Source organism: Solanum pennellii, chromosome 9 (genome assembly GCF_001406875.1).
Source record: "Solanum pennellii chromosome 9, SPENNV200".
Lineage (NCBI taxonomy): Eukaryota > Viridiplantae > Streptophyta > Magnoliopsida > Solanales > Solanaceae > Solanum > Solanum pennellii.
This window is the reverse complement of record NC_028645.1, coordinates 65,790,673-65,799,230: the sequence shown is the minus strand read 5'-3', so window position 1 is coordinate 65,799,230 and position 8,558 is coordinate 65,790,673. Positions and strand designations below refer to the sequence as shown.

The window sequence follows — 8,558 nt, the reverse complement described above, 5'->3', positions numbered from 1 at the left end:
TGTGTGTGTGTGTGTGTCTATATATATATATATGTGTGTGTGTGTGTGTGTCTATATATATATATGTGTGTGTGTGTGTGTTTGTGTGTGTGTGTGTGTGTTTATATATATATTATATATGCGCTACGTAGTTAAGCCTAGGGTTATCTTTTATGTGTGTCTATATATATATATATATATATATATATATATATATACTAGATCNCTAGATCGCCCAGGCCCGTGCTTTAGCACGGGCCCAACATAGTTAATTTAAGTGTCCTATTTCACAGTAACAACACAATCAAATTTATTTTATGTTGGTATTAGTGTCGCATATTTCATCGCAACAATACAACCGAATCAATTTAACTATATGGGTAGAACATGACATTGTCATATACCTGTACGAAAACATAAGTTCATATACCTTTAATAATATTGATCATTTTGTTTAAAATAGGCTACGTATCACAAATACATGATTGGGTAAGTTATAATACACAAATACATGATTTGATAAGTGCATACAACCATTCCATGTCTATAAATATTATAGACAGAGAGAACAGTAAATGTCTTGTAGGTGATATATTGCTATCTTATTCACATTCTCGAGTCCTATATCATCAATAAAGTCACTTCATAAATAATCAATATAAGTGAATTTGAAAGAACACATACATGTTTCTCTACAAAAGAAGATGACATACAAGTATCAGTAAAATTATCCTTACAACGCTAATTTAACTCTAAGAGGTGCAAACATCAATTAAAAACTAATTCATACATCACCTTTTATTATATAATTAACTGATAATATGAATGTTGGTGTAATTAATTCATACATTACCTCGTATTGTATCATCATTACACATTGAAATAAATGGAAAAGGCAAATGAAAAAAATATAATGTATAAGAAAAGACTTGGAATATTTACTAAATATAGTAGGTGTTGATATTGCAAACATGCTAAATTGCCAGATAAAAAAGGAGGTGGCTGCAAATGGTAAAAATACGTAGGTTAAAAAGTGTTACATTCATGAACTGAATCATCTAATATCGATACATTTTTTTCCTTTAAGGTACGCAAGTATCTATGTAGTCGGGTCTCTATATAGAACCATAACTCACTGGTATTTCTTGCAAGATTATCCTGTTTCTAATTTTCTTTTCCTTTCGGTTATTTATCATTAATAGGGAAAGCAAGAAAAAGAATGAGATCTACAATATTTTACAGAAGATTACAGATAAAGAAAATCTTTATGTACTTGCTCACAACAATACAACTAATGTCCCGCATCCACAACATCATCAGGGGGTGAGATGACCACAACCTAAGGTTAGGCAGAGTCAATTATATTGTAAAATATTCTGGCTTTCCTCCTCTTGAGCAGAACTATTATAGATTATATAAGAAAACTTGCAATAATCCATTTTAAAAGAACAATCTTGATAGTTCCAAAAGTTATTAGCAAATTATATGAGAGATACTATATGCCTTCATCAGAAGGTTGACAAATACATAGATTCATAGTAACATAATTCATATATGACGGTATGTTTCGAAAGGAAGATTTCAACAAAGTTGTCTCTAATTGACATTGACTATTCTTTCTATTTAAATTTGTGGCTTCTTTTGAACTACTTTTTCTGCTATATTCATCTCATTAGAGTCAAGTGGTTGATGTCTCTCTCCTTATGGTTAAGTGGTATTCGACAATAAAACATCATCCAGTTCCTTGCAGAAATAAAGTAAAGAAAGTTGCAACTCCTACCGCTACATAAATCAGTTTATTCAAACAAATTCATCAAATAAGAAATCGGTAAGTAGTTTATCAACAACTCTACAAAAAGGTAGTACTTCTTACTCCAATATTTCAACAATCGATAAAAAATCCATTAACTCGTACTTTTTACTCCAATATTTCAACAATCGATAAAAAATCCATTAACATCTTACCGCTTCCTCTAGTTCTTCTTCTAGAGATGCTCGTAGAAATAAAATTAAAAAAATTACACCTCTAAATAGAAGGATTTACCAAATGACGAATTAACCCTTGCAACTTAAACTTAACAATTCTACTAATAATCTATCACGATAAGAACACCTTATTGATTATCAAAATTGTTTATGCTGGGTCAAACTTAACATTCATATACATAGATGCAAATACATTGAATGGAAAGATATACTTACCTCTAAAAGAGCCTGAGAGAAATGAAATTTTAAGAGAAGAGCAGTTTGAAGTCAATTTTTGTGTCGACATTGAAAGAATAGTTGTGAAAAAAGGCACTACACGTGTCTATTCTTATAGTTCACACGTTAGAAGGTGAAAGCGTTAAAGAAAGTGATTGTCAGAAATTATTAAATTGAATTTTATTCCAATTGCAACTACAACACCACTTTAATCAGTATCATCCAAGAATTACTGTCACACCACTGCAATGATATCATCTAAAGAACATGATGATATAACTAAACTTTATTGCACCTATGTATCTTCAAATATGTATGCACAAATCACAATAAAATCATTTGCATGCATATAGGATAATCAGAAATCCACAAGAAACTACTAAAAAGAACAAACAAATTAATTAAAACCCAAAAATAGGAACTAACATATACCTTGCAGATAGAGAACTAAGTGAGTATAGTAAACAATGCAAGATTCCTAAAAGATCTCCTTCTCTGACAAACCAATCACAACATCAAGAGTTCAAGCAAGGAAGGGCATTGTGGTGCTTAGAAGATTAAAAAAAATCCAGTCCATTGGCTTTTTCCTTCTTGCATAGCTAAAAATATTTATATATGATATCATTCACTTACCACCAAAGGTTGCAGCAGTTCAACTGATCTTTGTATGAGTCTGAAATGTTGGGTTGATTTTGCTGTACTTTGTTGGACACAGTTGATTACCTTAATGTTACAAAGTAATAACATTATTGTGATATAAGCTCTTGAAATTAAAATATGTTCGGCAGCGCCTGCAAAGTTGAACAATGAACATCTCAACCTTTTTCTTAGCCCCCAAATTTCAAAGCCAGAATAGAAAACCCAATAAAACATAAGAGTTTAATAAATTATATACATTGTCAACGTAATGTAAATAATTTTTACATGTGATGGTATGTAGAACATTTTATCAACAAGGTTAATGTAAATTTGCTAACCTCATACTACAAAAATACATTTACATTGATCATGCATAAAACTCAAAAATAAAAGTGAATCATTTGCTATAAATGCATTATATCATTCACTGAGCATTCATAATCCAATACCACTGATAATGACCGCATATAGACAACTTAACTATCATTTTGAACATTAATTAGGTTGAACATTAAATGTTATTACCAAATATAGAGAAGATCCTTCAATTATTCTAAATCATTTGATAAAATGAGAAACATTCAAGTACCATCTTGTATTCTTATCCATGAAGAAAGAAAATGAGTTTTGTCCTTCCAGTTTAGTTGTGATAAAATGGAAAAAAAATATTTCATAATGAGGCACGTAATGTTGCTTCTTTATTGCATTAGAGGGTGTTGAGGGTCAATTAATTTTATGAATAACTTAGACTTTACTTGGAATCAAAATGTTTAAATTCCACAAATAACAAGCATATATTTTTTCCGCTTTTTCCTTTTCTCCTTCACCGAAGAAATAAAAAAAAAGATATTTTTTATTTATTTGACTTGCTATTTCTGTATTGCAATTCGAACATCTCTTTTCTTCCTCTCTCCCTTGAACGGTACAAAAAAAGTTCATTAAGAAGCGATGAAGGGAAAAATAATTATTATTTGACAACTTGACCACCTTTAGTTCTCAATGAAAGATCTCTCTTTATGTAAGCATATTATCAAACACCCTTGGTGCACTAAGGTAACTTGAGTATTTATTCGTGAAGATGCATGAACAAATCAGAAAATAATATCGCCGTTCCTATATTTTTATAGAGAATGTACAATAGAGAACAATAATGTAAAAGAATAATACCAAAATTTGATTCAGATGATGAATGTATGTCGAAATTTGAGCATTAGTATCTCCATCATCATCAAAAACTTGTTTAGATGGTTGCTAAGTATTATTTTGTTTATAGTCATTTTCATTCAATATTCCTTTCTACAAATGGATCACGAGAAATAAAAATGGTCACATCTGTTAACTTCATGTCATTATATTCTCTAAAAAAATCACTAATTGCACAAGATAAGAATTGAAGCAAAATAAATTAAGGAAGAAAAAAGTGAGACACACTTACCAGCAAATACAATTAACAAACTTTAATTTGAAAGAGTCAATGAAGAAGAAAGTGAACTTCAAAGATCCCTGTTAGCTGGTGAGTTGCTTTGAGTGCAAATACGCGTGTCAACAGGAAAATAACAAAAAAATGACGTCCAATAATAAAGCCAAGTTTGTAGTACACTTCACATAGCTAATTGTACAACGTGTTATTGCCATGTTCGTTCATACCAAGTCTCCCTTCTATATATAAATATATATATATATATATATANGGTCACCCATGTGGATCGACCCGACCCGACCCAATCTGTGTTAGCGTTTTATCCAATTAATTAATTAATGAGTTAATTAATTAAGATAAATCCTTTAAAGGATAAGACTGAACATTTACATTGTTACTGTTCAACCCCTCTTTAAAAGACTCCTAGTGGGAGCATTATCTAATATACGTGAGATATGAAACAAGAAATGTGAAACGTGATAACTGAAAAGTTAAACGTGAAAAGAGGGAGGAAAATATGTAAAACAGAAAGTCAAAAACCAAGTGTTCAGTCTAGAAACAAAAGTGTTGAGTTTCTGAGGCAGATTCATGAACACACAAAAAAGACTTCTAGTTTCTGAACAAAATCTTTGTTTCTTAGTGATTAAAAGATGGACTTGAGCACCAACTTGTCAAAGAAGCTGATCGACGACTTCCGCTATAAATTACAAGGTACACATCTTGTAGTTGAATCCTCTTAAAATTCTGACAATGGTATTAGAGACATTGTTATTAATCTCATTATACGTTGATTTCTAGGCTATTCACTTTGTCTTTTTATATGAAAAAAATTGACTATATTTCTTTCAAAAATCAGTGCATAGAAAGAAGAAAATTTTTTTGGATAAAGTTAAGTTCTTATTTGACATTTTTATTTTGATTAATAATATGAAAAATATGATTCAAAATCGTATTTGATTGTGAATCATGAAAGAGATAGGATTACTTGTCCTACTATGAAAATAACTGTGCAAAATTTTGTTTAGTAAAAAAAATTGCTTCTCTTTAATAGCGATTTAGAAATTGTGTGGAAGATATTTTTGGCCGAAACTTGTTTGATCAAAATCTTGTTGTGCATATCTTTCCAAAAAAATATTATAATAGAAAAATGGAATTAAAACGAGTTAGATACGAATTGTTGAAAAATTCGTTGTTTTTTGACTTTTTTCCAAAAAACTGCATCTATCTTGGGCAATCTGAAAATTTGTTGTGCAGTATTTGGATGTAGACTTAATTTATTTTATGAACTGCTCGTTTTAAGCTTTCTGAAAATATATTATAATACAGAAAAAGACTTAAAACGAGTATGAAATAAATGTTTATTCTTTTGGTCCTAATGTTCCTTAAACAGTTGCGTGGCTTTTATATAAGAAATTTGTGACATATGTTGTCACATTATATGGCTTAACCATATTTCTTTATGTTCTAATTTCAGATGTGACTGAAAAGGAATATGCGCAATTAACTCCAAGTGAGAGATCTCAAAATAGAGCAGAAGGACTAGGTCAAAGAACAAACCGCCGTAAGATTTGTTTCAGAGGGTGAGAGGTCGTACAGATTTGTGTCACAAAAGAGACACAAAGTATGTTAAGGAACGAAAAGACCATTCGAAAAAAGAGGGAAAAAGAGCTAAGAGAGTTTGATTCTTTGAGCATAAAGAAAAAGAGAAAAAGATCTAAGAGAGTTTAAATCTTTGAAGATGGATCCCCTTTGTTGTTTCATAGGATTCCTCCAGATCTTTGTCAAAAAAATTTGTAAAACTAAATGAAAGTGAAATTGAAGTTTCAGAGAAAAAAGGCTATGACGTTTTGCATCATTCCTTGCCAGAATACGAATAAAATCAAGTTAGAATTGAAATTAGGGTTAACTAAGAATTATGGAAAGACTATGTAAAAATAGGAGTTAAGTGGGTAAAACATCACCCACTATGTATCCACATACTCCCATTTATATCAGAATAATTTTTTTATTATTGTAATTTTTTTATTAAACCTTGAAGTGAACATCTTTAATTACGCTTTAATATAAATATTTTGAGTTTTATTCTCTTTTATTTTGGATGAGTGAATGATTATTCTATTGTACAATATTATATGGTGTTTAATGATTAGACATACAAATTTGATTGATTATAGTCTAAAACAAATTAGAATACACATTAAGAAGTTAATTTCGAATATTGGTTAAATATTTAATTCGTAAATGATGAATGTATAATAAGTATCTTTTCTATTTTAAATTTAAATATGACACCTTTATGAGAATTGATTTTCTTGAATGAGTATGTCACATGCATACTTAGTAAAATTCTTGCCTATTTATATGTCAATAACAAACATGGCTTTCTAGAATAGGTCACAAAGGGCAAGATTAAATAAATAGGTTGGGAAAGGAAGGACATTTAGGTTATTTCACTAAAATTGAAATGTCAACTTATGAAAATTGTCTTGCTATAAAAAATACGCGTAAACAATTAGCAAGGCTAAGAGAGCTGAATTCCCACTTCAATAATTCATTATGATATTTGTGGTCCAATGAATGTAAAGTCAAGGTCTTGTGCTTCATACTTCATTAAAGCGCTTGAGTATTTTAAAATATATATGATGAATCTCAACCTTTGGACAAAAAATTGAATTCAAAAGATCAGATAATGTTGTCAAACATACTTGATAATTCAATGGATCAAGAAATGATTCCTGGTCCAAGTGGGGGTTATGAATCCCAAAATCCTATAGAGGAAGCTGAACTTCAAATATGTAAGGATACAAAAAAAGGTGTAACGAAACGATCTTATCAAATTGATGATTATATCTTCTTGGTATGTCATACGGATTTTGATGAACATCAATCTGTAAGAGAGGGTTTATCAAGACCTAAAAGGAATGAATGGTTAAAAGCGATGAAAGAAGAATTATATTCTATGAAAACAGAGAAATTCTAGAATCTAGTTGACCTTCCGAAAGAACGTTGCTATCGGGAATAAATGAATTCTTAAAGTTAAATGTAAATCTGATGGATCAATAGAAAGACATGTCTTAAGTTCCTTATTCTAGTGTTGTTAGGAGTTTGATGTATGCTATGATGTGTACTTGCCCAGACATTTGTTATGTCGTGATTCTAGTTAGCAGATATCAATCACTTGAAAATAGTAAAGAGGATATTCTGATATCTGAAGAGAATTGCAGATCATATACTGTGTTATGGTGGCTATAATTTATTCATAAAAAAGTTATATTGATATTGATTGGACTAGTGTCCGGGATGATAGAAAATCAACATTAGTTTTTGCTTTCTTACTAAATGGTGGTATTATTTCATGGAAAAGTAAGAAGAAAACCTGTACAACTCTTTCAACCATGAAATCTAAATTTGTGGCATGTATGTGCGCATTACAAAAAAGCTATTTGGTCATAGAGATTCTTTGAACATTTCAATATTACAAAGAATTCTGAGGGTCCAATAATTCTACTTATGATAGTCAAGCCACTATCGTGTGCATAAAGGATCCTAAGTATCACAGAAGAACCAATCTCATAGACATCAAGTATAACTTTGTGAGAGACATAGTGGCAAGTGGAGATTTAACTTTACAATACATTCACACACGTGAAATGATAGTTTTTTTTGAACGGCATCTCTAGAGACTTGTTTTAAAAACATCTTAGAGCTCTAGGTTTACGTAAAGTATGATGATATTTCAGTATTATAAACTGATTTTATTGTTAGATATTCTTTTTTATATAAAACTATTGAATTTATGTTCAAATATAGTATGCATGTGATAATATGTAAGAAAAATAATGTGTCGAACAAGTCGCGGGATTGGCTTTCTCGCACGAGCAATCACCTCTTACATCAGGGAACGTGTAGAGATGAATTTCACCACCATTTTATGACTTGTTTTATGATCCAAATAAAAGTTTCTCCAAGAAATGAGCTAAACTAGGGTTAAACATCTAGAGATGTTCAGACCAAGGTCTGTACGATGTTAAATAATCAATAAAATGAGACGCATACACCAATTCAAGGTGTATACATCATAGCACGTGTATCATACCATGTGTGTCTAGCGATCAATGGGTTAATAAAAGAATATTCTCTGCTTCTTCGTTGTGTGAGACAAGAAAAGTTAAATCAACTTTTCAATGAATTACCCTTTGACTTTTTGCTGTTTCTTGAAGTTTCCGTGAGTGTTGCTACTTTAGCATGTTACTAGTAGCTATGAGCGATTCGGCAATGCAATACATGTCTAGGAAAGCAGTTGATATAGAAAAGATAG

At 30.5% G+C, this 8,558-nt stretch overlaps 1 long non-coding RNA gene across 1 annotated transcript; it reads right to left on the bottom strand.

Annotated features, from left to right (window-relative positions):
- Positions 1-1,232: 1,232 nt before the first annotated feature.
- Positions 1,233-4,458, bottom strand: LOC107030706. The gene is made up of 2 exons (XR_001458127.2): positions 4,256-4,458; positions 1,233-2,972 (listed from the first exon to the last, which is right to left on the bottom strand). It is a non-coding gene; the product is annotated as an uncharacterized LOC107030706 (long non-coding RNA).
- Positions 4,459-8,558: the final 4,100 nt, after the last annotated feature.